General features: G+C 46.1%; 1 protein-coding gene across 1 annotated transcript in view; it reads right to left on the bottom strand.

Moving 5' to 3' along the window:
• LOC144125886 (uncharacterized) overlaps positions 1 to 15964 on the bottom strand; it is a 205604-nt gene that overhangs the window by 13628 nt on the left and 176012 nt on the right. The gene's annotated exons all lie outside the window — the stretch shown is intronic.

Here is a 15964-nt window from a genome sequence, read left to right as displayed (position 1 = left end):
GCAGAGAAAGGCGCTTGAGGGCAGTGCCTTGCGAGAGGTCCCAAGGCATAGAGGGCCATTATCTTTTGGTTTAGCAATAAACGACTTTCTGGAATTGCACAGCTGGCAGTTAAAAAATCTGGCGTTCTAAAATAACAGGCATCGCTTCGCTGTGAGACACTCTACTGTCAAGGTTTCCGTATTATGTTGACCTGTGAGGTATTTTATCTCGAATATCAATACACAGTTGATTCTCCATTTTGCCATATGTCAGGATTTCCTATGCGAGGAAGTTATTTTTTTAATTTCAGGGTTTAACAGGCTCACGTCCTACATGCTAGAACCCCTGGAGCTAACATTTTAGGAATTTTTGATTGTTAGTTCAAACACAGGCTGGTTTCTTCAAAATAAATCTATTGCCGTAATTTTCATATAATAGCCTCTCATTGACATTCCTGAAATGAGAAAACCTGTGAGAGCAGAATAGTTTGATTTTATGCATTACATTTTTCATTACTTAGCGAGTGATGTGATGTCGATTGCTGATGTCAACAATAGCAACGAAGCTATATGATACGCGAGTCTCCTCCACCAGACGTAAATAGTACTCATATTGCCACAATGCGCAACATGCAGCTTGTCAGTGCCCCCCAAGGCCTTTGTTATATTAGGTTCACCCATATATGTTGTACTTTAGGATGCCATAAAAATATCAAGACACAAGCCGGCACTGTTCCTTCTTTCGAAAACATGAAAACTTGTTACGCTCTAAGTTTTCCTTCTACTCAGTACCGGCGACCTCGGTGTTAATGGTACGAGCAGCCCAAAAGCTGCGCAAACGAAATGGATGAAAGAAGACACGTGGAAACAAAAAAAGAATAGAAATTTAATTCCCAAATTTTTGCCAGAGCGCTCGATTGGAATCCTCAGGTAAGATCCATTTCTTCCATCCCACCGGCATCTCGGGCGGAACTGCTACAGAATTCTGCTAGTGAGCAGGAGGCGGCGGCTGCCTCGCTGTTGCACCCGAATATCACTATCGCCGGACACAACATAAAAGAACAGCAGCTGGCATCAGCCACCCATGGCCCGCAGTCATTGAGACCAATGAAATCACCATTTGAATGTTCGACTGTATACAACCAGCCAGAGCCATCGATGTTCCTGATCTTATAATTTCGTCTTGTAATATAATCTTCAGCTACTAAAATAATAACGGACATTTTCCACTCACGGAGGAATTTTTGTGGTGATCATAATGGTGAGAGAGCTTCACTGAGTACTTAATTTGGCCAAATGTTTTAGGGGAATCCCCAACGTTTCTAGATAAGGGCAGTTTGAAAACAGCCGCGACGTGGCAGGAAGCGACGCGGACACAACGCGTTCGCCGCCTAGGCGGTGGCGCGTCGTCGGACGCGCCACCGCTCGGCGCGTCGTCTCGTCGGCGCGTCGTCTCCTAGTCCGAGGAGCGCAGCGGACGGTGGCTCGCGTGAGTAAAAAAATGTATTCAAGGAATATAGACGTATTTTTCGACTTTATCTCATTCTTATTATTTGAAACAACGCAATTTAGAAGCATTTAAAACTACAGCTTTAGCCGGGCGCGTTAAAGACGAGCCGGCAAACGGCTGCTCGAGTCGTGGAGACTTCCTAGGTCTGCAAACTTTCAGGGATCCGATATAGTGCGGGATTGCTCTGTAACGTCCTGGAAGCCTAAAAGCTCGTTGTCGAGGCATTTTTAATCGTATCTGCATGCAAGCCGGGGCAAGTTCATTTCGTTAGCCTCCTAAAGGCGATTGTGGCAGCTTCTAAACGTCATATTTCGTATTTAACGAGGTTATTTTACATACTAAGTGGCAGTTTGCGCCCAGGCCGACTCTGTGAAATTCGGTAGGTGTTTCAATTACTGCTGAGAATGCCAGTCGCTCAATGTTTTATTCCTTAGCACAGCTGTTAAAAGAAGCCTAGGGGGATGCTCCTAATAAGGTGCTTTCTGTTGTAGTAGTTGCTACAAGGTAAACACTACGGGGCCCGCACTACGCGAAATTTAGTGTTGTTACTGCGGCTTCAGCCATGACGAAGCAGACCTGCAAACTACTTTGCTCAGGCGCTTATTACTCACGTTAAGAATTTTATCAAGCCGTACGACAAGGGGGCAAGCGGCACGTCGTGTTTCTTCGATTTCACCTTGGCGAACCAAGGAAAGAAGGGTTTCCAGTTTTGGGCTCAGTTCTGCACCCAAAAGCTCAACACTGAGCATCCAGCCCAGGTGTAGAGCGCACGTGAACTTATCAATGCGTAGACGAAATACAAGCAGTGAACATCAAAATCGAGGCGCGGCTAGAAGTCGCACCCGGCTCAGGCGACGCGAGGCGCGAGCCAGCTTTGAGCAATAATGCAGCAAACTGACCACGTGATCAAGCGGAGCCAACGGGCGTGGTACACTGGACGAGGTACTGACACAACCGTATTGATGGCGCTCGCATCTGTTCGAGATTAAACCGGCGAAGAAACTGAAGCCGTATCCCTGGAGCAAGTTTTAACGCGACAGCGTGAAATGCCCCGTGTCGCCAAAAAAGCCGGTGTCGTCGGCGTCGGCGGCGTTCGCCGTTAGCTAAAAATCCCTCCTCTCCCTTTCTCTCTTCCTAGCAATGTACGCCATTTCCCCAACAGATAGCGCGCGGCGGCAGCGCCTCCTAAAGTCACTGGAACGGGAAAAGTACCGCATTCGTTTTCTCTCGCCGCCGCGCCGGCCGGCCAGCGCGCGCGGACCATTTATGGCGGGGAATGACCTCGACACCGCCGAGAACGAACCGGGAGTGCGCGCGCTCCCGATTCGTTCTCCGCGGTGACGTGTCATTCCCCGCCATAAATGGTCCGCTCGCTTCTTTCTCGCGGCCCCCGACACACAGACCGTCCGGAGCATTACGTAGCACTTGCTCTTATGGGCCGAGATAAGAGTGCTCAGCATTGCCAGTCGCGTTGTGACGCTTGTTCTGTTCATGCCTGCGTAGAGACTGCGCGCGGCCGTCCCTTACGCGGCGCTGGACCAAATATGGCGGTTGGTTGCGGTACTTTTCCCGTTCCAGTGACTTTAGCGCCTCCCGCTCGTATCGTTCGGGCGTAGTGGGGCCGTGCGGGCACGCAGGAATCAGGCGGTGAGCGACGAACAAAGCAGCGCACAACCAAAGCGCGTTCACCACGAAGCTTGCGGCTTGCTGCTCCCTCGTTCGGCGCGGAAGCTATGCTGGCGTTCGTGGCATCGGGTTTGTCGAGAACGATGTGCTAACGAACTACGACTGCAACTTGAGTCCTGCGCGTTTCGGCATGGTGGCTGGCAACGCTTCTACGCGGTTTGCGATCCGCGCGTCTGTTTCACCGTACGTATCAGAGCGATTTATCTAACGGGCAAGGCGTCGCGCCGAACGGATGATGGAGTTCCGTGGCAGCGCTGCAACACGCCGTCGCATTGCACTCTTAAAGACGAAGCTTAAGCGTCCTCCAATTTTTCATACTGTCCTGACCTAAAAACGGTGGGAATCCCCTAAGGTAGAGTAGATTTGTTCTAAAGGAGTAATTACTCACTGGCATTCACCCTTTCGCAGCCATATGCCTACAAAGGAAAGCTGTACAGCTTTCTCAGTAACGCCGCCGCGGTGGCTGAGTGGTTATGGTGCTCGGCTGCTGGCCCGAAAGACGCGGGTTCGATCCTGGCCGCGGCGGTCAAATTTCGATGGAGGCGAAATTCTAGAGGCCCGTGTGCTGTGCGATGTGAGTGCACGTTAAAGAACCTCAGGTGGTCGAAATTTCCGGAGACCTTCACTACGGCGTCCCTCATAGCCTGATTCGCTTTGGGACGTTAAACCCCTATAAACCAAGCCAAACCAGTTTTCTCAGTAACTTCGCTGTTAAAGAAAAGTGCGTCTTCGTCCGGGGATCAAACCCGGGACCATCGCTAAACCGGAGCGGTCGCTGAACCAACTGAGCTAACCGGAACTGCAAGCTTATGGTAGGGCGAGATAGAATTGATCCGTAACTCGAAGTGGGAACAGTGTTGGCAAAATGTTTTTAGAGGAACCCCCAAGGTGGAGTAGATTTGTAATAAGGGAGTAATTACTCATTCGAGTCCGCCCTATGGATGCTAATGGGTAATTACTCCCTTACTACAGACTTAAGTTACATTCAACGAGAGGGGAAAATGGAAAAAATGACTGTATTGACACGCTGACTTCGGTGCATGCTAAGCATATAATGTGTGGTTATTTATTCCGGAACTGTGTTCCGTACTGAGTTGCCAAGGCGCAGCGTTGGACCAAAAGATCCGGTCAACAAAGGTACTTCGTACACTCAAATGATCTCAATTTTCTCCGGGTCATTGTTTGAACGACATGACGCGTCCCCTTGAATACGAGCTTCTCGAATGGTGAGCCGTACCAATTCCAAGTCTTTCAGGCCACAGAATTTGCCACATGATGGTCGAACGTGCGCCTAATTAAGTATTCCCAGTCATCGCTAGTAGTTGGTGATTTGGTCAGGCGTTGCTCACCTAAAATTTGTCAAAGCAGGCGACGGTGGATCTCTGGTCGAAGCAGCGTCGGACGCTGAGGATCCTGTGCGGCTTGCCACCTGTTCCGGTATCTGCGCGCCTTCTTGATTGCTCATCTTCTTTCACGCCTTACTTCGGTTGAGAAAAGAACGATCGGTAGACGCAGACACCTGTGACGGGAAACTGAAATGCGTTATCATCTATCTCACCTGTACCAATTCCTCAAACATTAATATCAGTGACCTCATTATTTTTCAAATGTAGTAAGAGAACACCCCCCCCCCCCCCCCCGCCGTAAGAAAAGAATACAGCCCACTTCAGTATTGATGTAAAAAGAAGCAATTGCACTATCTCGTCGTGGCGAGTAGGAGTAAGCATGATATGCGCTCCAGGAAAGCAGTGACACATTCTGGGACACCACACAGATGGTGCTGCAAGAGGTAACAAAATTTACGATTTACCATTCGCATTCTGCTCCTCTGTGCTGCAAGCATCGGATTCAATCTTCACGAAGCCGTCTGACTAAAGCCGCACACATTTCGGTGTCCTCTTTAATGCGATTGATGCACCCAGCAAGCGCTGTTGTTTAAAGGGCGACAGCCAACTAGCACGTCTGCCGAACTTAATGCCCGTGAAAGCCAGTTATTTATTTTCTAAATTCTATTTTTGACGCGGACCGCGCTGGTGATGCGCCGCATGTGCATTATGTCATAATTGTTACACGGATAACGCCCCATGTATTGTTCCGTGTGCTTCAGCAAAAGAAGGTAGGCTAAATTACTCTTTATATACAAACGTGCTCTACGTAGACGAACTAATGTGTCGTGGCAGCGAGGCCTGCATCTGTCCTTTCACCGCCACCTCTTGAGCACAGTGGAAACTTTCACTCCGCAGCAAATTTTGTGCCGGGCGCTCGTTTAGCACCTGTTCGCCTCCATTTAAGTTACGCATCCTGGAGCCGTATTTTATTAGGATCCATTTTAAATGCATATGCATTTTGCCTTTCATTTGGTTTAAGATAAGCGTAACGGCAACATCAAGTGAAAGCAGCAAGCGATCTCACACAAATCACAAGGTAGCAGGACCCCACGTCGACGACAGCATTCCCCTGTAGCCGCACGCATCGATAACCTCTCAATGTCCGGTCGCTTACCGCGGAAGCTTGAAATCCACAGCTACTTCACCGAAAAACAGCGACCAATGGCAGATGACCAAATTTATCCGAAATAGAAAATGCGCAAATGAATCCTTATAGAATACTTCCCCTTATGCTCCTGTGGCGCTCATTATACGTCTCATGAAGATTGGCTGGTAAGAGACATTATTTGTTGTTTACCAACCTTTGAGGGCGTAAAGCAAAAATTGCCACGCGTTTACGTTCTGCTGCGCAACGCGCTCAATACAGCCAAAGTTGTCGCCATTCTGCTGCCTCTCTTTCAATAATGGCTTAGACTTACAGCATTTTTCAAGACCAACAGACTATGGCTACATAGGCTGGCACAAAGATCGCAACGGGAGCGTTTTCGCGTGGGAGACCCTGGTCTTGTGATGACGCATGACCGGATGTTGATGGCGTACTCCACGGAAGGTGTCGAATGTTTTATGGCCTACCATGAGCGATTCTGACGATGTCTCAAGCGAACAGTATGAAGTCTAAGCCAGATTCATTAAGGGTCTGTGTATACATGTAAATGAACCAAGCAAAGCTTAATTTTGGGGATGGCCCTCCAGAGTTATGATGGTATCACATGGTATGGCACATGAGGCATGTGCCTAATATGGTTAGGACAGCCGGAATTTGCCCTTAGAATGACCTTGGTTGAATTTGATTTCCGCTGAATCTGGATGTGCTCGGGTGGAAGCCAGGCTTGACCTAGTCTCAAAACAGAATTGGCGCACCAGGGACTGCTAAAAATTTACCCTCGTATTTTTTTAGTTCTATTCTGTCTTCAATCACTTAATCCGCATAATTTGTTATCAATGAGGAAATTTTCCTGCTTGAATATCAGACTCTGCTTCAGTATCTAGGCATTTAATGTTTTTCATTCCGTCTTTGCGTCTGATAATGACATGGCTTCGTCTCAGGTTTCCTGCTCATGATCGCACGATTCTGACATTGCGGTTACCACTCATGATGGAAGCCAACAGCCACCGAAACCAAGATCATAGAGGATGTCTTTTTTTCTGTTCTGTCGTTTTCATCAATGGCACTCGCATTAATACAGAACGTAGTACGTCCGCCGCTGTAGACGATGGTTGCGCTAGTGAACACTCTCAAGGTTCGGTTACACTATGCATGAATACCCCCAAAGCAGAATATTAGAGAGCCGTCGCAATAGCTCAGTTTATTTATTTATTTGTAAATGCTGTGAGCCTGGTTTCCATACTCATACAGGAGTGGGTTGTATAGTTTCGTCCAAGCAGACAGTGCTTGGTGACGCGACCTAAGGTGCACAGTCACAAGAACTGACAATAAATAAGAGCATTTATTTATTGCTACAAACAAGAAATACAAATTTTAGTGAATTCTTCAGGGCTTCACTGACTGAGCGCGCTCTCAGTTTTTTTAATCAAGAATTCAACTGTACCCGCATTGATGCAATCACGTGGCAATCTATTCCACTCGTCGATGGATACGGGACAAATGAATATTTGAACGTGTTATAGCGGAAAGCAAACGGTCTGACACATTTCTCGTGATTAGCCCTGCGCGAGTGATCATAAGATGGTTTCAGATATGTGGCTTTACCTATGTTAATAATTTGTGATACAAAAAGAAAGGAAATTTCAAAGCAGAAATGCGACGACGATTAGACAGTGATGGGATGCCAGCTCGAATGCGCATGTCACTTACGCTGTCACGCCGTGAGTATTTCGAGTAGATGAAACGAAGGGCCATGCGCTGTATTTTTCTAGTTTATCAGCGAGATATGGCTAGTGGGGATTCCAAATTGGACTTGCATATTCCAGGATGGGTCGTATGTGAAGAAAGTCGATTGAGGCCAAGGTCAGACAGTTAAGAAGAAGGCGAGAGGCCTCGCTTGCTTCTGTGTATTATAATATTAACCGCATTTTTATTTAACCAATTCCAATTTGTTTACATCCACAAGCTTTTAAACGATGCAGCTATATTCCTGGATTAGGTGAATCAGGGTATTGTATAGGACATGACATGTAGTGGAGCAACACGAAGAAGTGCGGCGCAAGCATCTGAGACTTTGGAGAGCTTGATAAAAACCTGAACGATGTGCTTAGATCATGGCATACCTTTTTCACAGGGCAACGGAGAGGTATTTGTACTCCAGGGCTCTTTTTAAATAATTGTCTTAGAAAAAATATATCAACAAGTAATTAGATGTACGCCTGCAGAATGACACCAGAGCATTTTTGGATACATTAATCATGATTTGGTATGTGGCGCACTGCTTACAGAACATTGAGAAATACTTTTAAAGGTAATGATCGAAGCTGGTTGCAATTGGATAATTAATTACTTAATCGTCAGTGTGCAGGCATATGGTAGTTGATACATGAAGCGGTAGATCATTGATGTATAAGGAGAAAAATAGATCCAGGAAGGAATCTTGTGGAATGTCTAAGCCTAATGAAACACCAATGACTGGTGATCTAGTCGAATAGAAATATACATACTTTGAGGGTTGGGAAAGAAAGCTATATGAGGGTTTTTAATATAAAGTTAAACGGTCTCAATAGTTTTAGTGAGGAACGCTGCCAAATACCGTCGATAAATGCATCATATCTTTCAATTTCTTCACCCTAATCAAGAGAACGAGAGATGTCATTAGATAACTGAGCTAGTTGTGGTATAGCGTTCGATCCACGACGAAGGCCTTGCTGAAAATTACTAAGGAAACTGCCGGACTTGAGGAAAACTATGTTATGCTTGAAATTGATATGTTCTAACCATTTATATGGACGGATGTCTTGAAATAGGTCCATAATGAAACAATATCGGCATGCTGCCAGGTTTGTCTCAGGAGGGAACAATTTTTGCTAGGTTACATGACGAAGTAAATGTGTCGGTTGACAGAGATTTTGGAAAAATAGCAATGGCGGATCTTCTAGTCCAAACAGCTTATTGTAAAGAAAGGAGTAGGGCCACCTCATCGAGTCTACTTACTGTCGAAGCCTAATATCTAAACCATAACCCTGTAATTAGAAACATGAGCATCGTCTATTGAACATTATGTATTAGAAGGGTGTGGAAGAGTTTTGATATTGTTTGCATAAACAGTGAAAGTAGATATTAAATGCATATCCAATATACTGGGGTAACAGTTAGGCATGCGGTGCAGATCTCCAGCGGAATCCTTCAGTTTGCTGCTTTTGGTATAAAACGATGGGTTACGGTGCGTATAGATCAGACGACTCACCTTCTTTGTGCCACCCATCTTGGACTAGTCATAGGATGAATAGCAATTCTAGGGGGGCTGAAAATTTTTGGAATGTTATGCGGAATTTCATTCGGAACCATTTATGGCTCTGAACCGCCAGGTGTTACCATATGCAGCTTCGCTACACGGTGTACGGCCGTAACCGGCGACCCCGGAAGTTTAGTGAATGCGTGCATCCTCGTGTCGGGACAACTACAAGGAGATACGTCCAAGCACCACTAGTTCAAAATTATTCGGAAGCATAAAATTTTTCTCTCCGTCGCTTTCCCTTTTTATTGCTTTCTTGGGCCTTTAAAACTTCCCTATTCTTACTGGCTAATTTTGATAACAGTTTGATAATTTAGGTAAGAATAACACAAAGCGCAGGTGTTAGTTTCGTTCCCTTCGTCCAGTCTTAGCCCCAGTACACCTTTTCCGTCAGTGGTGGAGATAAAGTGCTTCTTGCGACTTTCGCTCGAACCATTAGTGATTGAAAGGTACTAGACTACAACAGGGAATGTTGTTCTCAACGTGTCTAGTAGGCGTCGGTCCCAAACACCTAAAACGTGACCACTTTTTCTCCGACTTGCGTTTCAGCGACCACATGGGGGTGACCTTTATTGGCCTCTGGTTGAACCTGGGTGCAACGTGTGTGAGCTGACTGGCGGTACGAACGCAGTGATAAGCAGCACCGAGTCACAGATATCTGCACGAGCCAGCGCCAAAAAAGAAGAACGCTGTTGCCAGGTTCCTCGACGATCCGAATGCTTCCACGGCAGCCAGCCGCAAGCTTCACTCTGCAGCGACAACATTATTAACCTACGTGTAAGGATGGCGACGAGAGCGACAACCGCCCCAACGTCAGTTTATCTACCCATATTCGAGTGCACAAGCATAGTACCGCATACTCGTCTCAATATCCGGCACGTCGAACGCCAACGGAAAGTGCAGGAAAGTTATGGCAGCACAAAAAACGGCACAAGAAGCATTGGCAGGGTGTATTCTCCTGCCCAAATATACTGTAGCAATCTTGGACTTGCATGGTGGAGTGAGTGAATGCGTTCAAAGCGATTCGAGATTCAGAATGAATTTTGAAATTGACATACTGAAAGCCGAAACGCTTTTTACGACTTCACGTTTTCTTGCACGCACGTAGTCATCCACTAATTAAAACAGTATGCTTTAATTAGAACTAACCACTAAATTCACACGAATTGTCGTGGGACTTCTCCATAGCGGGCTCATTGCCGCCATGTTCGGGCTTTTCGCTGCCAAGTGCGACTATCCTGGTCGTATGTTTATTTAGACGCGTTTAATTTCTTCCCATACTCCTCAATTAACAGCAGGCGGTATGAAAAAAGGACCGCTACAAACGAAAGAAGCCAACGTACAGAGCAAACTAGGAGTTGTTCCTTTCCGCAGCCGGCTGACATTAAGTACAGCAGTGCATTAATTGTTGCGTTGCTTTTTTGCGCGTCTTTGCTACTCGGGGCGCATTAGTATGTGGCAAGTTCGGGATCGCAAGAGTGATTGTTTCACAAACACAAACACATTTGGAATAACTCCACCCAAATCGTTTTTTCTGGAAAAAGGCGTTGAGCATTAAGGTAAACATCTTCCAGTAATATGCGTTGTAGGTCTACCTCTTCTATTATCAGTACTTTTTAGCGCACAAAAAGACCACACAATAAGGGACGACGAAGGCAGGAAGCGCTCTGTTCGGTCTTCGTCATTTACTGTGACATTTTTTTGTCTGCTAAAAAGAACTCTGAAACGATAGATGTCACCAAGTAATTCTTTTCGAATTTCCTGTATCTGTTACTGCGTTAAGACACCAAATGCTTAAATAATTATCAATACAAAAATTTATAGGGCAATCACTAAACCTGATGCGAGAAAGCTGTGCTAGCAATTAGATTTACCTCGGCGATTCTTTTATTTCTTTTACTCTTAGCCGAGGCGTTCCATAAAGGAGAGCGTTTTTCTGGAGCAAGAAGTTGGCCGGAGGTGGGTGAGCGGTGTGTGGCGCTTCTGGAGAGTACACATGGGTGAAGGCGGGTTGAGGAAATGGATCGAGGGTGGTGGTGAACGAGGGTTGGCAGGCGGCGTGTTGGTGGAGTGGGATATGTAGCCGGGTTGGTGGTCGGTGGCGCATCTGAAGGATGGAGTTGGATGAGTACGGGGGGATGTCGCTTCTAGAAGTTGAAGGTAGGTGGAGGCGGGGTTAGGAGATGAATCGCGGGTGGCGAAGGGTGGCGGCCGCCCCCTAGAAAGGGGGTGCGGTAGGCAAGTGTCTAGAGGTGGTGCTTCTGAAGGGGGGCTTCACACATCGAGGCTTCTCACGGACAACACCTACATTTGCGCCAGGTATCACTACTGCTACTGGCGCAATAAAACTGTAGCACTAGCTCATGAAACCAAATCGGCTCGTGGACAGTGTTCTATACGCAAAACTAAAATCTTCCGAAGATTAACACGACTCGAACAATGACTCAGGCAGTAATGAAATGTGTATTGGTTGCTTCCATGCTTTTTGCAAATGAGCCTATGTGATACTTTTACAGCCCTACTTTCAACATCATAAGCAGTGGCCACCTGAGTTATTTTTTATGAAGACCGATCTACTTCTTTGTAGGAGCGTTTAGTTGAAATAACCGCACTTCATGTGGCGTTAGAGTTTATTTTTTTTATGTTCTTATCAAACTTGTATGCTGTCTTACCGAACTCGGAGCGGTAACCTCGGCGCCGAGTTACTGAACTGTTCCGGCCAGCACGGATCGAGAAGTTAAATTGGCCCAACTCAGTATTTCTTTCTTTCCGGAAAAACTTCCCTATTTTGACTAGTCCGCTCGTCCCTGGCCAGTTTAGAGAGTCTCTATTACAACTTCCTCGACAACAACAACGCACCACTTGCCATGTGCCTCTAGCTGTTCTGGAATCCTCTGGCATTGTCATCGGGATGCGGGCAAGAGCCGCCGTAAGACGACAGCGCTGCCTGTTAGTTCGCCCATGCAATACCGCGAAAGATGTTACAGGTGTTGCACGTGGTATCTCCACCGATACTGAAGAGTTGGTAGCTGTACTAAAGACAGTACGCCCCGAGGGATACAGATATCCGCCCCAGAGCGTAAGTTTCTCAGCGTCGAGGACTGGTGAAGGCGACAAAGGTGATCCCGTTGACGAAGAGAGTTGGGAGTGCACGCGGAGAAGTCGCAGTGAAGTATTGTTTGGTTGGCAGGAGAGAATAAACGAAGTTCAGAACCAGAACGTTGTTTGAATTTTCAGAAGGAAAAGAATAGGGTGGAGCGCATATGGCAGGCTTTCTCACATCATTAAAAGCAGTTTACGAATATCGCTCAAGATAAAAGGATACAAAAGACGTATCTTACCGGTACTCGCCTATAGGACAGAAACGTGGAGGCTAACGAAAAGGGTTGAAGTTAAGGACGGCGCAGCGATCTATGGAAAGAAAAAAAAATAGGCTTACCGTGAAGAGACCGGAGCCAGGCTGAGTGGGTTAAACGCGGCCTAATAACATACTAGTCGAAATAAAGAGGAAAAATTATCTTGGGCAGAGCACGTAATGCGAAGGCAAGATAACCGTTGGTCCTTAATGGTAACGGAAGGATTCCAAAAGAAGGTAACTGTACAAGGGGGAGGCAGGAAGTTCGGTAGGCGGATGAGATTTAGACTTTTACTGGGATACGGTAGCCGAAAGTGGCAAATGACAGGATTAATTGGGGAGACATGGGAGTGGGCGTTTTTCTGCAGCGGGCGTAGTGAGGCCCCACGATGATGAGGAACTTGTTTCATAAACAGACGAAAAAAGGCTTGTTTCAATGCAGCTGAAATTGTTTTGTGGCCTGTTTGTTGAATTTTGATGGAATGTTATTCTATTGCGACAGTTTGCTGAATCCGAGGATGACGGGTGGAAATTGAGTTGTATACAGTACCTTTTCTGGGAAAAAATTTGGTGCTCCCCTTAAGATATTGTTTGCTTGGAGCTAGAATTAGTAGCCCTAACCAAGTAGAATAAGTACATGCGCGATGATGTGAAGAATAATTTTTGAAGTTTACTTCGATTGTGATTACAGACTGTGGGTGGAACATTTGGGCCTTCAAAACCTAGCCACTGTGCCTGCCATTCCTGGGCGAAGTGGGAAGTTGTCTTTGTTTGATAGCCAGGTGCACCTTGTCTCTGTTCTAAAACGACCGTAAAATCTGTGCCTTTTGTAATAACCTGCGTGTGACAGCTTGAATGAGTAGTGTGCACGTCGCCGTTTATATTGCCGTGAACTGTGGCTGACCTGGGCTCCCTGGTGCAGGATGCCTTCACGGCAAAAATTGAATTTTACGGAATTAGAAGTAACATGTTTTTTTTGGGGGGGGGGGGCGGAGGTAAGATTAGAGATAATTTACCTGGTCCCTAAAGCGATTGGTATTTCCAGGCACGAACTTGTGGTCGTGCAGACGCTGCGGGTCAATCTTTTATATCTATGATTTTAGGTCTTTCCAGTTGTTCCTGTAATCCCCAGCCGAAGCAGCATGCGCCGAATATTATTGTCAAGGATAACATACCAACGCGAGTGCCTGCGCACATGGAGCCATACGGCAAAAAATGCTGCGGACACAAATAAATATCACGCGCCGTCTTCTGGTGCCCTCCCGTATGGGACGCCACTGATGTCAAGGAACCTGTGGCTGCAGCCTTTCCCTTTGATGATCTTTCAGTTACTTTGAGTTAATGGCGGATTTTGTGGTGTTTACTTATTTTATCTTAATGAGACAAGCCAAACTCTGCAATCGGCATAGAGAACTTCGGTCCGCAGCATAGCCTGACAAGGTCCTCTACGCTAGACATGAGATGTGTTCGGCAGCGGTTATAAAGAAGGTGTCCATTCCCTTGATCGTCAGGTGCGCGAATGCGTGAATAACAGCTCCCGTAGTAGTCACCTTAGAAATAAGCGGTAAACGGTCTCTTGATGCAAACGTGGTGGCGTTTGCAAGTTGGGAGTTCTAAGCATTGTATATGTCAAAGTGTCTTCCGGCATTGCAATGGCCCAGCATTAGCACAGAATCGCGCATTAATTCCACGAAGTTACCCACACCTTTTGCACTTTACTTGAAGATAGGCTAAATAGGACTTATAGCCAGCTTAGAGGACAAAATATACTGTTGTTTATAAAGAATATTAAAGAGGATTCAAAAATTGCTAATGATTAGTGCGAAGTTTCGATATGCAGACATGCCCACATGACTGTGACCTTAGAAGTAGAAAAATGAGTGTGAATGCTTAAGAGGAATGACTTCGGTGCCACGTTCCAGAGGTTCACATGCCAAAGCACGCGAATATAAACGAAAAAATTTCGACATATGACAATTGGATGACTTGAGCGATGAACTGAAACCTTGAGCAAATTAGAGAAAATGTAGCATAGGACAACTGCTTAAAGTGCGACTCCGCAGTTTTGTCCACCTCGTCTAATTTTACTGAAGCTTTCATTGTACATTCTGACCCTTTTTGTTCAGTTTCGCAGCCAGATGGTGTTTTGTTACGCGAAAGCGAATTTCACAATTTCACATTCCCCAAATTTTTATTTCCAATTTCCAATTTCCATTCCATTCCATTTTCCATTCCGAATTTTCACACAGTAGACAATATTTGCTCTGAGTTTGCTTAAGGACAAAATTTCCAGCAGGCTTTCGTTCATTTAATGCAAATAACTACCTGTGCTCACTTTTAGGGTCACCGGTTTAGCCGATCAACGCGCATATGGCAGGCTTTGTGACAGTATCCGTGACGGCATACGACGGTCTGTCGCGACGTCATCCATTGGACAAAACTTACTTCCAGTTGCAGTTTACACCCTTTTTATCTTGTAGACGACTTCTACTTGGTAGTTTGAAAAACGGTGTTATCAACTTATAACGGTTATCATCTCAAATTTTAACAAAAATACCGGAGTTGTTTTTTGACGGCAAGAAACAGGAAGAGAGTAGAGTGAGTCAGGGAACGAAGGCTAAGTTGTAATGTACTATAGTCGGATACCACTCAAGAACGAAGAGACAAACGTCAAAGGAATCCCTCCTGTCAATGGCGTCGAGCTATTCTCTCCACTCTATCGTGAAAGCGGATATCATGAAATTGCAGGGGTTGCGGAAGAATGGAGAACGACAGCTTAGTTGGATTTACCTCAGCTTCATGAGAATCGGTTGACACCTTTGGCTTGAGGGTCTTCTTTGCGGGGCACTTGCCGCTTCGTTCTTCTGTTGTATCACACTTGGGAATCAATAAGGAGAATGGCCATGGGCAAGGAAGGCATGCAATGCGAAGGGAAAATAACCGATGGTACCTCAAGGGAACGAAGTAGATACCAGAAAAGACAAGCATAGCGGGGGTAGCAGAGAGACACATGGCACACTTTTCTGGACAGCACCTACTAGCACTATATCTGTCGGCCGTGAGTAGCGAACACTGCGTAATGTTGGAAATATTTACATGTTTAATTGAAAGGAAACTGAAGAGTGCTCTGAAATGGCGGGCGAAGATGTTCATATCGGTGGCCTGCTCTTTCTAAGCGCTGCAGAATAAAAATGCATCCAGCACTCGCGTCGACGAGTTCGCACTGCCATATACAGAATACGTGGAGTGCACCAAAAAGAAAAACTGTCCACGGTCGTCTATGATGTTCAGAGCCATGCAGCACGTGATGGCAGCGGCGCAGACTAAAAGCGTTTGTCCAGAATTTCTCCTTTGCGTGGCAGAAGAAAGAAAGTCAGTGAGGGCAAGGTGACCGCAGCTGGCAGACGAGAGAGTTAACTCGAAGAATATCGGAAAGGACTTCGCTGTGCAGTGGACGTAGTTATGCTAAAGATTACAACCAATTCCTTCGTCTCGCAGCATAACTTATTTTCTTGCATTTTAATTAATTTTAGCCTCATGCGCTTGTGCAGCCTTAGCCGGTGCTTCACGCACATTTGGAGGTTTTCACGTATTTGGTACTTTGCACTCACAGATCACGATTAATGAAAAGTCGCCCGTGGAG

This window comes from Amblyomma americanum, chromosome 1 (assembly GCF_052857255.1).
Source record: "Amblyomma americanum isolate KBUSLIRL-KWMA chromosome 1, ASM5285725v1, whole genome shotgun sequence".
Taxonomy (NCBI): domain Eukaryota; kingdom Metazoa; phylum Arthropoda; class Arachnida; order Ixodida; family Ixodidae; genus Amblyomma; species Amblyomma americanum.
This window is presented reverse-complemented; position numbering and strand designations above follow the sequence as displayed.